General features: G+C 45.6%; 1 protein-coding gene and 1 long non-coding RNA gene across 9 annotated transcripts in view; one reads left to right on the plus strand and one right to left on the minus strand.

Annotated features, from left to right (window-relative positions):
• The window catches only part of LOC120904672, a 68,036-nt gene extending 59,136 nt beyond the window's left edge, over window positions 1–8,900 (plus strand). The window contains exon 3 of the long non-coding RNA XR_005739803.1: window positions 8,330–8,900. This is a non-coding gene — a long non-coding RNA (uncharacterized LOC120904672). The remainder of the gene's footprint in view (window positions 1–8,329) is intronic.
• LOC120904669 (hemicentin-1-like) overlaps window positions 1–21,766 on the minus strand; it is a 160,080-nt gene that overhangs the window by 45,530 nt on the left and 92,784 nt on the right. The window lies entirely within an intron of this gene.

Below are 21,766 nucleotides of genomic sequence, written 5' to 3' on the forward strand. Positions count from 1 at the left end.
ACAATTAAGTATCCGTGTTGATTAATTTACATAACATCGACTTTTTTATTTCATCGTTTTTGGTGTTTCTCTGTAGCGTAAAGCTGTATTTTTCCCTCTCAACGTCGTATGCAAAACGTTCAATGTTGTGCCGTCGTTGAACTAATTGAGAAGAAACGGTTGATATCAGCAAAAAGCACAAAAAAACATGAATACTGTTAGCGTACATCACGGTTAGCACACACACAAAAGAAAACGCGCATTCCGAACACTGTACTGTTTTAGTTCGGTCACGGCAAAGTTCAGGACCCAGCGTCAGGAGAAAGCTCTCTGTCCAGTAGGTCCTTCATTTTCCGGATCGATGATTTACGCAGACGGTACGAACTTTGTCCGGTATCCTTTTAGCACACCCGACCCGGCAGCGTTAGGAAGACGGCAGAGTGTGACGTAGGGTTCGTGGGAACCGGTAGTTCCTCAATCGAAATCGGAAATTGTGAAGGGGAAACAGGGTTAAGAAGGTACTTCCTTTTGTCGCTTTTGGGAAAGGCTGCACCACCAGGCCAGGCAGAAGGCGGACGGGTTGGTTGGTGTGGCTGTCTGATATGATTTGTAATCTTGTCTACACGTACCATTCCGGTTGTACTCTTGGAGCTCTAGCAACGATTCACCGGAATCGGTTCCCGCATTGATTTATTTGTTCCAATCAAGGTTGCTGCTGCTGCTGTAGCCGCATAGCGCAAGGCCGAGATGTGGTGGGTTTGCAAAGCTGTGGCCTACGTTTTTGTTCGAATCTAACGAAGCTTATCGGGAGAGCATAATTTCCCGCTTTTGTCGAACCCGGACCGGACGATGTTCTTTAAGGTTTTGGTGTGTTCAGGAGGCGTGAAACGGACGGAGGACCCGGGCGAAAACTTTGTTTAAATTTTACGCTCCAAAAGTTGCAGGATGAACGAACGCACGGGGACTGTTCGTTACTGGTCGGGTTTTTGCACCCGTTGGCCACTGCTACTGGACCGCATCTCTACGATATGGTCAGCGCGTGTACGCTACCGGCCGTGCTTGTTTTGCTATGCTGGAAACCAGCAGCAGTTCGCGTGTGTCCTTCGTCTCGGTCCACTGTAAGAGCCAGGATAATTTATTTGTAGCATTTCAAATGAAGCCAACGCGGTATGTATGTTTGTGCGCTGCTTTTCGTCCGTACCATTCTCCGGATTGAGCGCTTTTTTTTTGTTTAGAGCTTTGTATGCGAGCAGGAAAAAATAAGATTTTCCTATTGGTTAAAATTCTCACATACCGCCTTTGCCGCTTCCGGACCCGTCCGCCTTTTGGCCGGACAAGCGTGGATGGACTTCGTAATATGTTCTTTGATCTTGGCAGTATTAACTTATTAATATGATTACTTATCTCTTCATTCTTGAAGATACGATACGACAAGGAGAGAGCAAAAAAGAAAAATCAGACACTTGCGTATACGTGAGCCACCTCACTACCTGTTTTCCCGGTGACACGTGGATAATCATAACCCATATTGAGCATCAAGGAGCGCGGGAATGGGCCATGGTAACGGAAAATGTAATTACAAGAACGTGAAAGACACGAACGAGCGAACAAAAAAAAGCTAAACTCATCCAGGCAGCATTCTCGACAGCTTCGATAACTTGGTCGTAAAAAGTTCCACTTGCCGGCTTCTCACATACGTTGCTACTGCTGCTGCTGCTGCTATACATTTAAGACAGTTCGCATGCAGGATTGCTTTGTGTGTTACTGATCGTGCGTTGATGATGATGATGCTGATGATACTGTCGAGATTCTTTCAAGTGGCGGACGGGAAATGTAATAAAAATGTTAACTACGGCAAAACTCCTCCTACGCGTTCTTGCTGGAAGAGTCCTTGAGAAAGAGAGGGATAGGCTCGACTTTGTGTCAATTTCTTAAGGAGGTTAGACGATGCTGGGAATGTGTCAAAATATGACATAGTTTAATGTGTGTGTGGCAAAGCACGTAAGCTACCAAATTAGAGTGGAAGAGTAAGAATCTGGTTAAAGCGATATTAGAAGTAAAAAAGGAAGTCGATGAACAACCCCTTACGGCAAGGCAGAGGGGAAAAGCTTTATTGAGAGGTGTTTAATTGTGATAAATAGAATAATGAACCCAATTTGTGGTTACCGCTGATTGATATTGCTATTGAATATTTGAATATTCTAAAGCGTACCGAAAAGCTTTCATGAGTACAAATGTAAATGGCGAAACATTTTGACTTCACACCAACATCAAAAGGTAATATGGCATAATTATATTTGTGTTGAGCAAAACGCTGACTGGGCTTACTTATTTCATCATAAACTTTCGCCGCACAGCATGGTTGCGTTTCGACTGAAAAGCTTTTTTCTAGAGCAGCGCTTTGCAGCTGTGTTTTATTTGTCGCCTGCCTCCATTGAAAGGTATTCTCATTAAATATGTTTTATGCTGCGCTGGGCTGCAAACATGCTGCGACAAACATTTGACTCTGCGCTTTCAACGCACACACAAAGGGACGTTCAAAATGACTGCAGCAGCACGGGACGGAGAACTTTGGGGGCTCTTGGTAGCTTTTTTTTTATTTCATTTGTATCGTTTGGCAAGTTCGCCCAGCACGCTTAAGAAGTTGCGTAAAAGGTGCCAGGCTGGAAGGGATGATGAATTTATCCACTCAGCAAGCATGAAACGGAGCAGCACGCAGCCGTTGCTCAAACGTCCGGTTCTTCCCGTGCTCCCTGATACAGCGGCCCAAAAATAAAGGAAAGCACAGCAGGAATAAAAACAGCGTACAGCATTATACGGTGTAGTGTCCCAGAAGAAGGAAGTTCTCCTCTTCCGTTGCCGCTTCGCCGCATAGCAATGCTCGGTCTATTCTGATCGAGACGTTGAAAGCGGCAAGCGTGGCTCCAGTGGGCGCTTATCGCCAAGGCTGTGGGCCTATGCCCACATACAAATGCCCCATTCCCCTGCATCATTTAGAGCTTTTTCCTCGAGCTTTCTTCTTTAAACACACACACACACACACACACACACACACACGCACATACAGATACATACATTTGCTGTGTTCTTTTAATGCATACTTCGATAGAGAGGGACCGACCGTCGGCGCTGTGTGTTTATCACCGAGAGGAGGCCACTTCTTAGGATGAAAAGCGCAATAAATAACGAAGGCTCTAGGTCGAATCAGCACCTCGGAAGAGCAAACGAAACAGCGAACCGAGAGTGAAACAGAAAACGGCCAAGGATGGTTGGCTGGTCGATTTCCGTTGGGTAACACTGTCAAAAGGCCAAGAGCCGGGTGTCACAGTACGGGAAACTGCTGGGTGGAAAGTGGGCCCGGCAAGAACGGTAAGGTGATTTTTCTTCCTTCCGAAACAAGAACACTTGCAGTGGCTGGGAAATGCGGCGGTGGGTGGTAGGCATCAGTAGTAGCCTTGTGCAGGGAAAACTCCGATCGAAAGAAAGCACCCATGTTTTGTGGAGTGCGAAGAAACAGGCCGGAAGAGAAGGCCCTAGTAGGAGGTCCCGGTTGGCTGAATGGGTGTCTTTTTTTTCGGGTGGGGTGGTATCGGTTCTCGAAACACCACAGGCAGACGAGATGATATCTGCTACTCATGGTGGAGAAAGTGGCAAGGTGAGACGTGAGTACATTATCTGGTTGATTGGGATGAGCGCCATGTGGGTGGTCGTGGGTGGTGGGCGATTTTGGTGCTTTCGGCTTCGATGCGTGATGTTGGGTAATAAATTCTTTCCATAAAGGTGTTCAAAGCACGCCATGGCAGGCAGCAGAATAAGACGGGGAAATCGCCGGAAATCAGTCTCAGTTCGCTATGTGTGTGCGTGTGTTCATGCGTGGCTGAATGTGCGAGATGTTTGCTATTGATGGCATTGTGTAACTTCACTCATCCGCTTTAGCTTCCCAACGGTGACTCCATTCGATCGAATTCCTCCCCACCGCACTCCCTATTAGAGGAAAGGAAGGCAGCCAGATGTCAATAGAATGCGCTCGCCCGGGCACAGACACACAAGGACGCGAACGTCACGTTGGTTCGGAAGCAAACAATAGATTCAGGATGAAGCACTACGCGCCCTGTACACAAGGAGGCGCGCACATGGTAAAGGTAATTTTGCCATTGCCTCTCAAGAACGAGCGGAAGAAAAATGATAATTCCCTCCCGATCTTTCGATTTCGATGTTTTCGTCTTTCACTGTGCCCGCCCGCACGCTGCTTATCTGTATTTCCCGACCTGTGCAGCAGACCTACGACTTCCTAGTTGATTGATAAGCCATCACACACTTTTCCCACTCGACGGCGGGGGAAGGTGCTATTGTTCTGCGACAGCAGTGCACGAAACGGCTTTGGTCGGGCCAATTCCCACGGTCGGAGAAAGGTTTTTCGCTTTCCTTTCGTTACCACGCGATGATGGGGCTTGGAATGGATGGGGTTCGTTCGGTGGCTGTGGTTCACTTTTCCGTATCTAAGACGTTTGGCGATGTAGATTATGAGTAGGTTTAGGGCGTACGTTTGAGATGCGTACTGGTGGTGGCGTACGGCTCGTAATGAGTTGGGGGAGATGTTTAATCGCATTTGGGAATGTAAAGTGAATGACATTTGGATAAGCTTCTACATTTGCTAGGAATGAGCTGATAGGATAGGCAATCAATGGCATAGAGAGATCATGCGGTATTGTGGATTGGCATTGGCGTAATACATCATGATGCATATTTGTAATACCGTTTTTCTTTTCATCATATGTCAACCAGAAATTCATTACTTCGTTTTAGTTATTTAAGTACAATTTCATAGATGATTTGAGCTTGAAGATAAGTTGCCAGTTCGGTGTATGTACTTCTGTATAACCATTAACTTTCATTCCAATAAATAGACTTTTAAGTCTATGTGCAGGAAGAATAAAGTTCCATTAACCAGGTCAACTATAACTGTAGCCCTGGGAAGTAGCCGCTTGCAATGCAACGGAACGCGTGATTCGAGCGAACGCGGTTTGTAAGTAGAGTCGAATCAAAATTCTTTCCACTTTCTCGTTATCTAAAGAAACTCATTACGCTCACAGTAATAACAATGATTCCGATAGCACTGTTTTATTCTGCGCTAATGGCAACAATTATCCCGCCTAATGGGCGTTCCACTTTGATTCCTGCACCAGTTACTCGCATCTTAATAACTTCATCAAACTCAACGCCCTAACCGCTGTACGGTGGCAACTGCGACTGGCGACCACGATTGGGCGCGCGGGCGTGCTTTAGTCTTCCTGTCCCCATAATCTTGTAAACAATGGAGACGTTTTATTCAATCATTAGTGTTGGAGGGCGAGCTTAAACCCGGAGTGAATAAAATCTGTGCACCTCATTTCCACACTCTCGCACCCGTCTGAGAGTACATGTGTATGCGTTTGAGTGTGTCTTGTGGAGGAAAAAAGGAGCCCACACCCTTGAGATGTACGAGCAAACCAGCTGTAAATAGTGCAGCGCTCGGGAGGTGTGCTTTCGGTAAGTGGAGGCATAATGTTCTTTAGTTATGTATGCAGCATCGTCAAGTATCTGGCCACTACCGGGCGCTGGTAGTTACTGGCACGGCCCCACAGCCCGTGAATGGGATGCAGCTTTCATTGGAGTGCAATTGCCGACGCCTTAGCAAAAGAAAATTGCTCTTGAGAGGTGTTTGTTTGGTGCGCTGCACAGGTATTTCGTGTTAATGCTTGGCAAAAGCAGTAATATAGCGAAGTTTTCATTAATGCAGCCGTGCACGTGTACTATTATGCGCACTGTGCGCGAAGGTTTATGAAAATAGAAGACGCATTAACGGTGATAGGGCGCACTGAGAATGGTTGTTGTGTTTGAAAAGAAGTGATGTCATAGTTTACCGCGTAGTGTCACTAATAAAGGTGCTCACACCTTGAGTGGCGCTTTTATTTGCTCTCGGCTGTGCCTAGATGCAACGGTGGGGTAGTGAAGCGAAATGAGTGGATGCAAACTGCAAGTGTAATTGCATGGCAATATGATGCGTTAACCGTTTCCGGAATGTGAGTGGGGAGATTTAAAAATCGAGCTGTACTTTGTTTTTTCATGTCTGCAATCTCTTAATATTTTACGTAGCAAAGCAGTTACATAACGAAAATCAATCTTCTTGCAATAAGCAGAAGCGTACACTAATTTTGTTTCCTCATTATGACTCAAACCTAAATTGGGTGAAACACCAAGTATAACTATGTTTAATTACTGTATATTTATGTGAGAACTAGAGTATCCATTTTAATAACTCTCCGTCGATTGATTCAAACAGCGTACACCAATCGGACTGTTGGAGGTTTCTCCGGATTTAAAGTGTCAACATTATTAACATTCCTTGGGCACTTGGGATTGTGCGAGAAAGCCTTCGTCGTTTAACACGTATGCAATCCGAAAGCAAATACGGCCACTTTCCATAAAACCCACCCTGTTCGCATGCAGGGCACTAGGTGACCGCATAAACAATCCAGCAGCGGATGCTGAGGCGAACACATTCGGCCGTGCTGTAGGGGCATACATAATAATAAAGTATCTCATAATATGATTATTATATGGTAGCATTAAATTTCAATTTTTCCTTCTAGTTTATTACTTTCGCTTCCTCTATCGGCCGTGCCGGGCTACCGTTTGGGTACGCGGAGGCTAAAGGCAACGTCGCAGGAAATTATATCGTCGTACATGGTTTATGCGATCGAACGGGAGAGCAGGAAACTTTCACCCGGCCCGGAATGCCGAAGAAGCAGAAGGAATCGGGCGGCGGGCATGGTCACACGGTGGAATAATTCACCTTGCAAACGAGCCGAAACACAACATTCCATAAGACACATGATCTGGTTTTGGCCCGGTCGGTGTGCGCATATGTATAAAAAAAACTCCCAGTCACGAAACAACCAGGTTCGTCAGCATCAGCAGCACCGCCTTAGGTCATGTCACCATTTGGTAAAGCCAGCCAGTGTTGCTAGCGTCGTAACGTGTCATCTGTGCGAGGGTTGCTCGGGAAAAGGGGGCAGGAATTTTATAGTATGAATTAATGTTAACCACCGAAACAGCGAAAGCGCTATGCCGGCGATAGGTTACCCGCTGTTTGCTGGTTCAAATTACACTATTTTAATACGCTTTTCGCTTGATGGTGTAATGTTAACTTTAGCATGCGCGGCTAAGTTCACACATTAGCTGCCACTCTGCTTGGGTGGCTGTCGCTAGTGTTTGCGGACGAAGTTCAGTTCAGTATGTTTTAGTTCAGCCCAAACTAACGAACATGATAATTTTGTTGTTTGTATGTGCATGTAGCTATTACAGTTGTTTACGACCTCTTACGAGCAGTGTTAACTTATATGGTATAGCTATGTTTACGGTTAGATAGTCATAATACAATGTATCACAACATTTTACACTGACAGCAAATAAACCCGTCATAGTTTGTATGATTTGATCCGAATAATCATTCCATATTGATCAAACACTGAAGTTTATTTGGGGGAAAAATCGCAATGTGTCACAATCCGTTGCCACAATACTAGCTACAGTGCCGATAGCATCGTTAGCGATGGATACGAACTGGATGATGGCGGTAAATAAGCGAGAAGTTTGGGAAATGTGAAGGAACACTTTGTTTACTGCATTACAATGCTGCGACAGTACATTATGCACGGCCCGAGTTACTTGTAGCTTTCAATTCTTGCTTTACAGTGAATGCTTTAATGACTACAAGTAAACGAGCGGTACAATCAACGGTACAACCGGCAACGGGCAGAGCTCGGTCCTCCGGTATATGTATGGGCCGGTGTGTTAGGTAGGGTAAACTTTTAATAGAAATAATTTTTGCGAGAAAACTAATGAAAATTATGGAAATTCTCCATTCATTAGCATTAATGGAACGAAATTAAGTTTGGCAGTGCAGTTCGAGGCGCAGTAAAAGGTACACGCTCTATCTCGATGGAGGGAGGCCCCATTTTCAATGCCTTTTCGTCACTGCTCTTGTGCGTTGTAATGGCAGCGCCTGGAATAGTAGTAGTAGTAGTAGTAGTTGTAGTAGTAGTAAGACATCATGTCAGCGTTTGTAGGATGTGTCCTGAAACGGTGCTGCCTTTCTGGCAGGAAAATCGCTACCATTTACCATGACAGCACGTTTCGTCCATCCAGCCTAACAATTGTGTCATTTGCTGTATTGGGCCCTGAGGGTCCAATCCCGTGCAAACCAGTCTTCTTTCATTCGTTCATTCATTGTTCCGCCTGTTTATGAATGTGTAAATTAATTTTTATATTTTTTCTCCAACTTCTCTATGCACCTTGGGTGCACCAGAGAGCAAGAGACACGCTGCTACGGAAATGCAGCCAGGACAGCAACAGCAGCACCGTCCGTGGTACACCAAGAAGCAGCAGCCAAGGCAGAAGAAGTGCAAAACCGGAACATCCGGAACAGCTTGTGGCAAGACCAGTCGATCCCAAGCGAAATGGTGGTAATGTAGTTCGAATAGCAGCAGCACCACCACCACCACCAATCCCCGCTGGTCGCTGGGTGCGAGTAATAATGGTGGAATAAAAGAATTTAATTTTAACTTGTGCTGCTCATTCCCCAACGGTTTCTAGTCGAGTCGAGGATGAAGCTGCTGAAGTCGAGGATGAAGCAGAAACAAAGGCAGAACGAGCCACACCGACGCCACATAGCAAAGGGAAAGGCTGGAAGCTGACCAGCCGAGCGCGGTTGAGCAGGGAAATGAAAGAAAAGTGCAATTTCCAGTTGGGAAACTTATTTAAACATCTCGGGAGATAACTTTTTATCCTGTTACACTGCCTGGTGCGAACACGGCGGTACACACGGCACAAGTAGGGTGGATTTCCGGTTTCTTTGCCTTTTGTTTCCTGTGCACAACGAGCGGGGCAGGTTTAGGGAGTGAGCGGGCGCACCTCGGGAAGGTGGAGACGGGGTTTAGTTAACACGTACGTGCCATGCCCTACGATGCTGTTCTGGTGGTTCCGGCTTCCGGTTGTGACGCCCGGCACACTCTGCTGTTTGCTTTGAGTGTCCTCCTACCGTCGAGTCGGGAACATCGAATATGGCAACTGGCGGGCGTCTGTGCCTGCTAACGATATCGTTAGCGCTTCAATTCCCGCTGAGAGATGGAGCACACGAGCTGGGCGGGCAAGGAGCCATGCTAAAGGTTAGTCGTTTAATTGAGTAATGGTGTGAACAGTTAAGCAGTCGCAACATAACGAGCTCGGCCACAGACGCGTACATTCCGGCATGGATACGGATGGGCCACGGCGGGCCGGGTGCATTGGGCAATGGGTGAGAAATACAAAAAAGAACCTCCCGATGATAAGCGAAGACGTTGGACCGGGGTGAAAGGTTGTTGATGTTGATGGATGATAAGAACTATGCGATATGAAAATTACAAAAACTTTCATTGCTGCTCGTCTTGCCCCCCCCCCCCCCCTCATCTCGCCACATATCGTTGAAATGGGAAGGGCTTGATGAGTGGTGGCACCAAGAGAAAAATATAGCCATAACATAATTGCACATGGTCATCATGGGCACCGAAACTGATCGCAAGAATTCATTCCGAGCGCGCGTTTTGTCAAGGATATGTGCGCGTGTGCGCGATAAGCGCGTGGTGTTGGCCAGCAGCATCCAGCAAGAATGCACGCTCCCGAAACGAAAGTCAGTGTGCGTTAGTGCGGGCCGGGAAGATTTATTACCATCCGTGATGCTCGCAGAGCAAATCGCGAAGTTCGTATGACCAAAGTTTTCCCCAAAGAAAGTAGTGTGGTGGAGCGGTATCTATCGCGCGTAAACTACGCTAAAACTTGCCTCGCAATAAAATGATAAATGAGAGCTATCCAATCACCACCATCTTCATCATGGCTGCTTACCATCATCATCATCATCATCATCATCGTCGTCATCGTTTTCCCGATACTGCAAACCATTCTTGGCGCTGTCACCTTTTTCGGCAGCAGAGCGTACACCTTAGGCGTACCAAGTTGAGCTTGGGCGGAATCGGAAGGGTCGGCAGTCGGTGTTCCGACGTCCTCGAAGCTGTACGTCCAGCTGGCGGCCTGAGGGAGTGGTTCCTCGTAGGCGGCAGCTGGCTATGTAAAGTTTGAGGTTTCGATATTGATTTCATTTTCTGTCCCTTTTGCTTTAGCTCTCTGTCACGCTCACTCCGTCAGACTAACTTCAAAATGCCGAATAATAAAAAAAAAGCAACACCGGTTCAGGAAATAAGACGAGCGAGAAAATAGCAAGACGACGGAGTGCGAGTAAAAGTTTACCATTTTCTCCAAAGTTTTCCCTCGGCTGCATGAGCGCCAGAAAGCGTGACACAGGAGGATCCTCAGTTTCAATGGTTTCAACGGCGCCAGACTCCTGCCCAACTGGAAGCTGCGTCTCGTTCGCTACGTTCAGGTTTATGCTATTAATTTTCCTTCACTTGAAAGTTTAATACCAATACAGTACTTTTAGGAATCCGACGCCACCGCCGTCGACGCCACCACAACCGTTTGAGCGGATCTGCTCCCGGGAAAACCCCAAAATCGCATAAAGCCCCCGGCCCCGCTACCAGCTCTAGGTATGCCGATAGTCCGGGTAATAAACACTCAATCGCTGTGTACTTTGCACTTTCAAGACGGCTTTCAGAGCAAACCGGGAACGAAATGAAGCTTTCTGCAACTGTGTCGTCGGAGCGAATCGGCCATAGCTCTTGATGCCACTGGCAATAAAATTTGAAAACTTACGCTTCGACGCAAAATTGCAGCAAAGTCTGTGAGTGATGGCGGCACGCGGTGCGGGAGCGAGGAACGAATGGATCGTTAATTACGGTAAAGTTTTCGCGAATGTATTCGCGCAAGTTGCACTTGACATTCGTCACAGAGGGAAACCCAGCGATACCGATGTTCGAACTGCAGTCTTGTGCACCCCCTTCGCGATTACATTGATTGCGAGTTGAGTCGAGTTATGGAGAAAGTTACTTAACTCCGTTCAGTTCGAGGCATCGAGATTGAAACGTGAGGTTGAAATTTTTCTAACAGTCCACCACAGTTTTCTAAACTGTTATGAACTTTACCAAACATGATTCCCGTTTTTACGTTAGACGCATATTTCCGAGCGGTGGTATGTTTGGAAAATTAGAATGCAAAACAAATTGAGAGAATTCACATGCACAACAGAACAGAACACAGAATTCACATGTGTGTGCGTGTGCGCGTGTGTGTGCTCGTTTCAATCAGGTGTACGCCACGACGTTTCGTGCTACGTTAGTTGGGAAAAGACAGCCAAATAGATACACACAGACGACAGACTTTGTCGGCTCTTTGATCTATTTGCCAACGAATCGAAACAGGCCACAGAATTGGAGGCAACGTTGCTGGTGCTCGGTTTTGGAAAACGGCTGCCAAAAACTCGATCCTCACGCGAAATGACTGACAGTTTGCCTAGCGGGGCCGAAAGCCACCGAGCAGAAACTTGTTCTGAACATTTAATTTGATCTCTTACCTTGCCGTTTCGGTGGAGGAAAGTTATCTGCCAGGCCCTTAACTCCAGGCAGCAGAAAGTTGTGACAGTGAGTGTGACAGACACTTTTCCACTTTCGTGAGGGGGGGTATTGAGGGGATTGGGTCGGTGGCCGTTGCTAGTGCTGTTGTGGAACCCCTCGGCACAGTCGTCATACGATGCGACAGTTTTGGGTTACGATTTGTCGTTTTCTGATACTTACGGCCATCATACGGGCCGAGAGGGGGGATGGGTAAGGGTAACCGTTTAAGATGAAATGGGAATGATGTTTCCTCGAAGTGAAAGATGCGTTTGTTTGGTGTCCGTGGTCGGCGGTACCCCGGCAACTAAATGTGAGATAGTGTGGTGGAATCATTCACGGCGTCGGCGTTTTTTCCTCTCTGTCCGCCCTTACGCTGTCCGCTTCAAACGCACGGCGGATGAGTTGATTGTTATTCTTGAAGAAATTCAACAAACTTTCCTGGCCGCACTTCCGATTCGTGCTTAGTGCTATAGCAGATCCCTTGTTCTATTTTCGCTTTCTAACCGGTCTTTGGCTCTGGATACGTCCTATCTTGAGCCATTTTCGGGTTTCATTCGATTTGGCGTCAGTCGGGTTTATCCACTACAATATCCTGGTATTGCGGTGGTTTCGCTTTCAAAGTAAACAAACTTGAGCTTTTGAGCCACTTGGAAAGTCAATTTGCTGACAGGTTTATCAATAAATGAGTGGCTGACGTTTGGAAGGGACAATTTCGACCCCGCTGCTCTGCAGTTATTTCCGGAGCGCTATGTCGTCGCTAGTAGTTAGGAACGAAAGTTTGGCTTTTCACGGATTCCAACTAACATGTTTTGTCATTCCTGGGTGGAAGTAAAGTTTGTTGTAAAGTAACTCGTCACACCGTTGGACAATTGCATTCGGGTTGTATAGGCAAATGAATGAATTCATCCTTGACAATTCGGTAGGCGAGCTGTTTAAGAGGACATTTGGTAGCACTTTTCCACAGAAGCCAGTTTTGAGCGTGCGGTAACACAAAGAGATTCTACAGGATATTTTTTTTGGCTGGTTGTCTGCTAGCCATCACAACCACGAAAAGTAAGAAAATAAAACTAGCTCTGACCAAGTAGAGCAAAATTGCAGCTCCTTTAATTTGAGAATAGGACAGAAAATTGTGTATAGAAAAAATCTTGTGCAACGTATGCGAAGGCAAATAAATACAACATAGGAACGGAAAAAAAACAAAACAAAAAGTTTAGTGTAGTGCAGTGCGATTCACGAACGGGGTTTAGCTTTTGTAAGAAATTTAGCCCAACTGCAGCTAGTCAATTCTTACAATGGCTTTCGTAAAACATCTCTAGCAGCGTCGGAGCTTAAATTGCACTGCCCGAAATGGTGTGCTCTTTGCCTCAAGTGGAGGTACGAATTCGGAAGTTAAATGCACACATAATAGAGCATGCTGCATCCGTTCCATTCCTCCCCATTACAGTATCACATAGTGCATACAGAAGTAGACCGCACGCTGCCTTTTATTCGTTCCGCTCTGAGGTGGATGCTGGATTTTCTGCTCTTATTGTATGTTTCAATCCCGGTTTATGTTGTTGGCAGAACATAATTCTATTAAATTTCATTTACCACTCACCCGCTTTCGCTATCACGTTTGTACGATGTGTAGAGAAGTTAAAGCGTGGTTTTGGTGAAGGTAAAAGAGAAAAATATTCTTTGGAAAAGAGGGTAAGAGAGAGAGAGAGCCAAAGAGACGATTAGTCTTGTTTTTTTGTTGTTGTGTTGACTATACACATCGTTAGAATAGTGCAGTTTCTTCAGCAGTGAAACTTTGGCCGAATCGAATAAAGTGAAATGAAACGGAAAAAAGGATCGTCGAAGCAGAAGCTGCAACTGAGCGCTGCATACCGCGCAAAGCACAACATGCGCTGCTAGTTGATATGTACAGTGTTTTTGCGTAATTGAATCAAACTTTTCGACATGCAAACCAGTGGCGACATATTGCTGCTGCTGGAAAGTGCTCAGAATCGATACGAGTGACGAGGAGGCAAACAAAGAGAGAGAGATAGAAAATGAGAGAACGTTTCTTGTACAGATTATCCGACAAAGTTGCTGTAGTGATGAGCTACTGTCTTCCCGATGTAAATACGTCCCGATGTTGCTTCACGACCAACCGTTTCAAAATGTCACTAGCGCTTGCTGAATGTGGAATGCATAATAAACACAAAGTCTTGCAAAGATCTTTACGCTGACGCTAAATCCCAACGTCGAGCTTCCAGTTCTGGTGCGGAGATGAATCCTTCGACCGTCCGTAACGGAGCAACGAGATTCGGTTTCTCCTCTTATTACCGGAAGTGTATGCATGAACGGCACGGTACAATACCATCCTGACGGGTTTGCTGTTGCGTTAATTAAATTTTTAGTTTTATCGCAATGGTTGTGTGTTCTGATACTCCAGGACGTAGAGAGTTTTAAAACTAATCAAGTATTAGTAACTGTCTATGCAATAGACTGTATAAAGCAGTGACAGTGTACGCTGATTAGCGATGGGTTTGGCGAGTCATCGTGTTAATGAACATTAAGCGCATGACACGTCCTTGACCTTTTATCATCGTATTACAGCAGAGTATTACTTATAGTGGCAACGAGGGTGTAGATAAATACAGCTTTTAAGTAGAAAAAATACTTCTGCTGGAGCTAACCATCAACCACGATGCCGTTACAGATGTAGCCAAGCTGTTGAAAGGAATAGAATTAATTTGTTATAAGTAGCACCGGTGGTCGAGTTGCTTCATGATTTGATTGAGTTGTTAAGATAATACACTCTATTAAAAACCGTGACAACAATATATACGCTCCGTTCAAGGGTGGCGTGCTAGTACGGCAAGCCTGAAGACTCCGGATGCTTATATCTACCGGAATGTCCGGCGTCTAACGTGACGTGAATGAGGCGCCTTTCATCCCCATGCCACTGCTACTGGTAAGTGTAGGCATGAGGGACCGAAGCAACGGACGGTGCAAAAACATATGAGGTGGAAAACAAACATCCGAACGGAAAATTACATTGTACGCTAGGCGGCCCATGCTGGAGGTGGGTTAATGAATGAATAACGCATAGGAACAGGACATGAAACACGATGGCATGGGAAAACCATTCGCACCGTTCGAGTGGGCCATACCGGGTGCTAGGTAGGAGCATTGACAGGCAGGAGTCAACCCGTACCCGAACCTGCCTTCCAGCCAGCGCCAGGTTCATTAGACAAGGCTTAACCGTGGCCGAGGTGTTATTTGTGAGAGCACTTATTAAAGTTGGTCTTTTATGGTTTGCCAAGAAAGGTAGTACACACCGTTGCCATACAACCAAGTGTAGGAATTGGAAGAAACGTTCAGCTGGTAGAGTTGGCGTGACATTCGCGTTATGTTGTAGTTGGAAGTAGAAACACGACACGCACTTTTCATAAATCAAATATTTCTCCACGGGGCATATGGTTTAGGTTAGGCAGGGTTACCATACTTACTTACTCATGCCTCAAGGCAAAACTCTGGGAGTGAAATTGTGATCAACTTCGCTAGCAATGCTCTAGTCCAAACGATGGAACCGACTTTAGCTAGGGTGCCTGTGCTTGTATCACTTCTCCCACTGTCGAGGATGTTTTCCTTTGCTTTTCGGGTACAGTGTTTCCTTGCACGAGTATGTTTTTTTTTGGTTCACACACAAACAAGTAACAGAGAAAATGGATTTTTCCAGTCCGTTTTTGTTGTTGGTTTTTCATTTTACATGGTTCAATGTAGGCAGCACGGCGAAATCAATTTCCGCACCGCGCAACTGTTCCAAAACATATGGATTCCTATGGCCATGAGTGGCTAAGTAGAATGGGATACGAAACTTTTGTCTCTTAGGCATCGTTCGATGCAAATGAACTGCTGCGGTTGTCTGCAAACATACTGGCAAGAGGGAACACCGATACGGCACCGTCGCAAGCCTGACGTGAGGATATTAAAAGCATATGTTTAGGATGTGCGTCGGTTGTAGGATGCGGACAGGACCGTCTGTCGCGTATTCGCTGCGAAAAAGCCATCTCATCTCCCCGGGTAGGTAGGTGTAGGGAGGGTTGGATTCGGTTTTTGGAAAGCTCCGTCGACCGGGATGACCTGAGAAAAACCAGGAAATCCAATGAAAAACATCCTGTCTTCCCATTTATTAAACGAATGACACATAACCTCATAAATCTGTTCGGTTTTACTTTTGTGTAAAATTTACTGCCGGCAGTGTGTGTATGTGGTGCCGCTAGGGCATGCTCCAACCGAGTCGAGTAGTATTGCGACCACTTTTACAAGTGGGCCACCGATTGTTGAACGTTTTGTAAGCTCAAACCAAGGCCGGCCGGTGCCGTTGGTGTGCAGAAAATGAGCATTAAACTCGCACAGTTTGTAGATTTAAAATTGAACTTTCGTTTCTTGACTAACGCTCACATCGGTGGATGCAGTGAGGTGGAGAAAAATGGGCAATATATGGAGGAAAGTACAGAATGGGAAACAACAAAAACCGATGGTGGGGGACGGTAACACCGTAACTGCGTTCGATTTAATGCAGTCATATCTCAAAAGCTCCTGCTGGCACGGCGGAAGAATTTTAGCTCAAAGCACAAAACTCCACTGATAATATTTGCCGTTAAAAGACACCCTGGCACACTGGCTTCGCTTTTGTGATTTATTAGCTCCGGCTGCTCAAGAGGAGTGAAACAACTTTCGCAGATTTCATTTCTCACACTTGCAAGGAACAAAAAATTAGATTTCAGTTCTTTGTCTCCTAACGATATGAGGGTGGCCGATGGTAGTAACAATAGACGCAAGCGAAGGAAATAAGATAAAAAATATTGTTTCACGCTGCGTATATATACGTATGTATGTGTGTGTGTGTATGTTGGTGGATGCTCCCCTATGTACAGGACAATCGTCGGAGGGATCAAACGATAGGAAGATTTTATTATCATGTTGCATTAGCGAAAATATGGTTTATGGACATAAAATTTTGCCCTGTAACGAGGACAAGTAGGAGCTTTTTTATGACGCTTCATCAAATGATTCATTCCTTCCGTTAACACCGTCCGCTGGCAGCACGGCACCACCGACCGTGTAGCTACCAAGGAACCTCGACCATCTTCTTGCCGACAAGCCGTAAAATGGCTTTTGTTCGGTCAATTTTGCCAGTATTTGTAGAAATGGTACCCAGCGATGCAATCTCTCTGGGCCGAGAGCAGCAGCTTGCTTTCTTCTGTGTAAGATTTGAAAGATGGTGTGGCGTATATTTTGTCGCTAGAAATGTAGCATTCCGTTCTGTAGTCGAAGGATTACAAATGCTGAGATCATATTTTATTTGCTTTCCGTGCACAAACACAAAGGCACGCTTTGTTCGGCTTTGTATCGGCCTGCTGTTTAGCGTAATTTGGGTTTGAGAATGGGTATTTTGTGCGAGAGTGATTGTAGGAATAAGCAATTCAAGAAGTAACTGAAGGAAAGCTTTTGTGACTGCATTATAACGGGGTGTTTTGTTTTTTGCTGCAGTGAATATGCTGATGTGAATCAATTTACTTGAAACAATCGTATGACGCATGTAATTTTTGATTGGTTTGGGATTCAGATTCCTACAAACATTTCTACTTAAAAACAAAATAGAATAATGAATAATTTTAAAAAATCCTTTAATAGCAATATCGAATGCAATTCAAACGCAAGCGTCGCACGTGTGTGGTTTGCCTTGTTGAAAACGGTTTGAACATTGCATTTTTTGCCACACTCAAATTAGATCGGCGCACGACTTTCATGTTGTTTTCATACAATCTCAAGAAAGCACAAAAAGGGTAGTGTTGTTAAAGAAATGGCGGCATTTCAAACAAGGCATCTGAGTGCAAATTGGGTAAAGAGGAGCAGCATGTATAGTCCAAACGTGAACCGACACACACACACATTCTAACTTAATGCTTGCCCAAAAAGGAATGTCATGGACTAAAACTGTAGCAAAGGTAGAGAGTGCTAGCGAGGGGGGAAAACATACACATACCTTAACTGCACGCTGAGAATACATTGGCTGTAGATGTAGCCATTGCTACTATTTTTTCTTAGCCCGCGTGCATAACTCTGCGCTTTGGGGCGGTATGAAAGAAAGAAAGTAAAGGGTGGCAGTGTTCTGGCCGTGTGGCCCCTGTATTAGTTGGGTCAATTATCCCGATCCACGGCAAAAGGGGCAGCACAGAGGAGTTGACGTGCGAGAAATATGCCACGGTGAAGGTGAAGCGACGATTGTGGGTCTATGAAGAGAGCATAGGTATGGCGGAGGGTGAGGTTGGAGCAGGAAAGCAAAACAGAACTCGTTCATACACTGTCTTGCAATGGTTCTGGTGGGCGTCTGTGGCTTTTATTTCCATCATTTTACTTCCATCGTAGATATAAATACTGGCCATTGAAAGATCTAATGTAAGATTTTCCATGCAGCAAACGAAGCGAACGAGCTGTCCCACGTGACCGAGTGTCGGCAGGCGGACACAGAGGGAGGGTGCTAGAGTGAAAGGGTTGTGCTCTATAATCGACAATCGCCATCGTTCGATGCTGGCCGTGTATGTGAGCGACGTAAAACGGCGTCCCAGCGGAAAGATCACCCACAATAGCATGGTCTGGTTTGGATTGGGTGTACGTGGCCATGTGGTGTGCTGCTCTGCTTTTGCCATCGAGGGAGGGTGTGGGTAGGAAAATTGGAAACATAAGATTGAATAGAATTGAACCATTAACTTAAAACAGGGTCATTTAAAATGAATATGAAGCAAAAGCAATGAAATTGGTTTCTTTCTGCGCCACTATGTACTGTTTGGTAAAAGTTAAGTAAGAAACATGTGATTTCAGTCGTGGCCTCATTCAACTATGAGATCTCTTGTTATAACACATTCCAGTAAAATGTGATAAATAAATGGTTTGAAAATGGTTCTCTCGAGAAAGAATGGCGATTGATATTTTGTTCGATTGTTGGAAAAATGCATTAAACAAGTTTATTACATTTTACAACTAATTCCTTCACTTGATACGCAAAAAGTTGTTTAAGATTGTCATGTTTAAATTACAAACGTTGTTTGAACAAAAGTCCGTTACACCATAGCCATGCTGCTAAGGCAAAGTACTAGCATACGAATCTCTGTTATGGGCTGCAGATAAGACGTGTAGAGAGACATACGTCCCTGGACAATCGGTCGAAATGCAAATGACACGGTCTAACACACAGTGGGGACATGAAGGGATGAACCGAACGGAATCGAAATAAATTCCCAAACATCAAAGTGTTGAAGTGTAGCATAGCATCGTGCTACAAAGAGGGTAGCAGGAGCCGAAAGAAAAATAGTATTGGATATAATCATTCTTTCTTTGGATGAATTTATATCCTCTTGTTTCCTGCCATTACCCATTTGCTCTTCACCAGTAGCATCGTACCGGAGAGAACGGTTTATCGCCTGGCAGCAAATGGAAGCGGCGCACGATGCACTTCGTCTTGTTTAGGATTTTGGAGAAGGAAAGGGTACGGTAAACTATTTTGTCGTATCTGCACGTGTGTGTGTGTGTATGTATTTGTCTATGGTGACATTTTCAGGCAGTTGCCCGTAGGTGCTGTGCATACCTTCCTTGATTGCTCGGGAAAAAGGGAAAAGTTCTTGAGATATTTCCATTCCCCGTACTCCATTCATCGGAATGATCGGAGTCGTACGCACAATGCACAAGCGCCAATGGCAGCCACAATCCTATCGCCTATAAAACTGATCGTATTATGTCATTAAGAGTGGGACAGACGAGCAGCCCGACAAATGGGAAACGCGTGGTGTAGTGTCTAGCAACGCGATTGCAACGATTTGGTTCGCAAACAGCACCGAATGCCCTGGAACGGGAGCCACGCAAGATAGTGCTGGACGGCACACGGTGAGGTATAAAAATATAAGGCAAAATACCGAGCAAAAGAATGCAATGTTTAGATAAACATCGTCGCCGTCGCCGGGCAATCTTCTGTACGGTAGATGCTGTGCACTTTTCTGGTGCTTGAATTTCAATACACACTCACACACTCTCTAGTCTCATTCGAACGAGCGAGCCAATGAAAGAGCGACATCATTACTTGGTGCGTTTGTTCCCTGTGCATGTGCGGGATACATTTCAAAGAGAATGAAAGGCTGCAGCAGCATCCCTACCGGGCTCCCTGATCTGCCCGTACTCGCCGCCGAGCAACGAATGCACCTTCGCCCACACGTACGAGGTGACGCAGCTCTGAATGCATCCGAGCCGAGGCCGGGGATCGTTTGGCTTTGCAAATAGTTGCGTTGGCCCGGTTGTCGGAAGCAAAACTGTTTGCCAGTACTAAAAATGGCGAAATAGATTATTCGCTCGTTTCCATGTCCGGGTGCTTTGCATTTCCATTGCCGCTTGCGCAAGCTGCTTCGTTCGTCCGCAATCGGGCGCAGGCACCACCACACATCGATAGAACTTGTTAAAAAAAAAATCATCCGTAGGTGGATCACCGGAACAGCGCAAAGAAAGCAAGGGCAGCTTTCGGTTGCCTGCTGCAAGGTTGGCAGAGCATCGGGTTGTGGTACAGTTTTTCGTTTACGTATTTTCCTATCGACACATAAATAGTTATGAGAAGATGCATTCAATAAAGTGTTAGATTTTATTCCGACTCGTTCGTTTCGAATAGCATGCTCGAGTTTGGATCGTCCAAAAATGGCCAGCCATGAAGTCAAAGTGAAAAACGAAGCGCGGCAGCGGGTGGAAAGGGCAGCACCAGAAATCCGAGCAGCGTGCCCGTTGCTATCAGAGCAATAAGTGTTTGCGAACGCTACGAGAATGCCAATAGGAGGCGAACCGGAATGGCTACAAGGGGTTGCAAGTCTGCACGGATGCATGCAGAAACTACTGGTGGTACGGTGGTTTCGTGCTCGTTTGGTTTTCGATGCACACAGAGCAGGGCTATCTGCAGAAATGCCGCCGTTCCAGAACGCCTGGGACATTTGACATTGGGGCAATCTGGGTCGTCGGTGCCGATGTTGGCGCGCTTGCCGCCAATCGTAACTCGAGTCTCGGGTTGGCGAGATTAGAATGGTTAAATATTTATACCCATTTCCAGATTAGGTCGTGTGCGGTAAAGTGCGATAGCCGTTGTCGATAGTTTAAATTAATACGCTTTATCAGATTGAACTTCCGGTACGGGATCGTTTGCCGGCGTACGGCGACGAGAACGACGACAATTTGAGGGTTATGTCGTGAATATTATTTCGTTGTTTGAGGTTTGCCTTTCGACTGGGATAGGTAGCATAGGAGCGGGTGTGTATCGGATATCACGGAAATGATTGGGTGCAGATCGTTTGTTGTATGTATAAATAAGGTGAGCAATAAGGTGAGTATTTGCGTTTGGCACAATTGTTTGCTTCTACTGTCAACTTTTTGCTGCAATTTAAATCCAGGCATGAGATGTTATCGAACATAGTTGCATTAAAGTTGAGCATTTTTGTTTGAATCGAGACCACACGAACAAACGTGTCAAACATACGCGCCGCGGTGGTCTTTCTCGGGGATTAAATAAAATATGCAGAAACCTTCGTAAATCAGGACTCTTGCACAACCATCGCGCAGCGCAATATGGTAAATCGTCTTCGTCTGACAAAAAATACCCCCTTTGCACGTAGGTGTTGGAGAAACCGCCGCTGTGCGCACAAAATGAAGTGCAAATCTGCCCGTTTCTGCCGCACATCAAAAGTGTGCATAAATTTTGTCCGTGCGCGAGAGCTCGAGACAGGAGAAAATGAGAATATGATATATGAAAATGTATTAGTCTCGGGTTGGCATAGAGTGGGCCATTATATCCTTTTTTGTAAGAGTGTGTGTGTGTGTATGTGCAGACTGAATATTTCCTGCTCATCGTTTGGCAAGCAACGCCGTTATACAGGCTTGCAATTTGAGTGAGTTTTTTTCTGTGTGTGAAACCCCTTTGTAGTGGTGCAGTTGGGATGCACCACTATTAAGCCCTTATGGGGAGGGAAAACGCGAACGGCTGAAAAGAGCGGTGAATTATGTAGCGTTGCGTAAGTGAAACAACACCTCAGCCCAGGATCAACTTTGAATCTTTGAGCTTTTTCCTCCGTACATGGAAGCGACATGGTCAAGGCAGGTGACGCTTGGTAGAAAAGTTTTGCATAAAATTTATTATGGATTGCGAG

Source organism: Anopheles arabiensis, chromosome 3 (assembly GCF_016920715.1).
Source record: "Anopheles arabiensis isolate DONGOLA chromosome 3, AaraD3, whole genome shotgun sequence".
NCBI lineage: Eukaryota > Metazoa > Arthropoda > Insecta > Diptera > Culicidae > Anopheles > Anopheles arabiensis.